Source organism: Cicer arietinum, chromosome 3 (assembly GCF_000331145.2).
Source record: "Cicer arietinum cultivar CDC Frontier isolate Library 1 chromosome 3, Cicar.CDCFrontier_v2.0, whole genome shotgun sequence".
Taxonomy (NCBI): Eukaryota; Viridiplantae; Streptophyta; class Magnoliopsida; order Fabales; family Fabaceae; genus Cicer; species Cicer arietinum.
In genome coordinates this window covers 66,408,387-66,409,653 of record NC_021162.2, presented here as the reverse complement: position 1 = coordinate 66,409,653, position 1,267 = coordinate 66,408,387, and positions in this window count along the sequence as shown.

Here is a 1,267-nt window from a genome sequence, read left to right as displayed (position 1 = left end):
TAATTAAAAAAAAAAAAAAAAAAAAAAGATTAATAATACAACAAGTATTATTAACCTAAAACCTTTTTTAATTTATCCGTAACACTACTTACTATTAGCAATAACATGATTATTGGTGAAGAATATATATAGATAGTAAATTGGTAGCTTTTTGTTGGGAAAATAAATTGATAACTTATTGCAATCAAATTTCTGGCTGAATATGAGATTTGTTTTCATGTGTTTGAGATCATGTCCTATTTTTTATGACAGTTATGGACATCTTAAAAGTTTTGCAAGTTGGAAAGTAATTCTTCAATCGTTGTTTTCTTCTTAAAAAAGGGTGCCCTCCATTGATTAGATAGATTTAACCTACATATTTATCGTGAAGATAATAAAATGGTAGAGTAACTAATTGAGTTACCTGACTCATTTTCTTTTACTTGCCATGAGTCTCCACCAAATTCTATGGTGTTACTGTGCATAATATCATTGATATTTTTTACCGCAAGAAAATTAAATATGGCTCAATTAAATAATTAAAAAATGACTAGGAAAATAGGGTTTAGTAACCAGAACATTACATGATACAATATAAAAATTATCGCATTAAAGTAGAATACTATAGAAAAATAAAGTGAAAGAACATTTTAGTCATTTGCAAAAAAAAAAAACATGTGGGACAAATTAGTTCCTAACAAAATAAAAATTATTTTTAATTCCTAACAAAAATAAACTAGATCACTTTAGTCCTTTTGTCAATTTTTTTATTCATTTTTTAACTTTGATTGTATTAGGTAATAATACACATGTCTTATAATGGTCTATGAACAGAAAAAAAAAATTATTGAGAAAAGAAAAAAAAAATTGCAATTTGGAAATGAAAACAGGACAAAGAAAAAAAAAAATGACAGTAGAAATATCTCAATTGGAAATTGTCTTTGCGTAGAATATCAATCATTTCTTGTCGTAGTCAAAAATTGCAAGAAACTATTCTCAAATGTTTTTATTAAAATGCACGTAGGAAGTTCACATACAACGTTAACAACTTAAATGTGTATGTCATCGGTTTCCATATAAATCAATTATAAATTGTGGTTTATAAACTAAATTGTGTTGATTTATTTTTGTCAATTACTTGAAAAACTCTTTTTTTTTTGTTATAGACTAATTTATTCTACATGTTTTTTGCGAGTAACCAAAATGTTCCATTACTTTAAAGATAAAAAACACTGTTTATAATATTTTACCTTCTTTTTTTAATATGTTGAAATATTGTTATACTTAG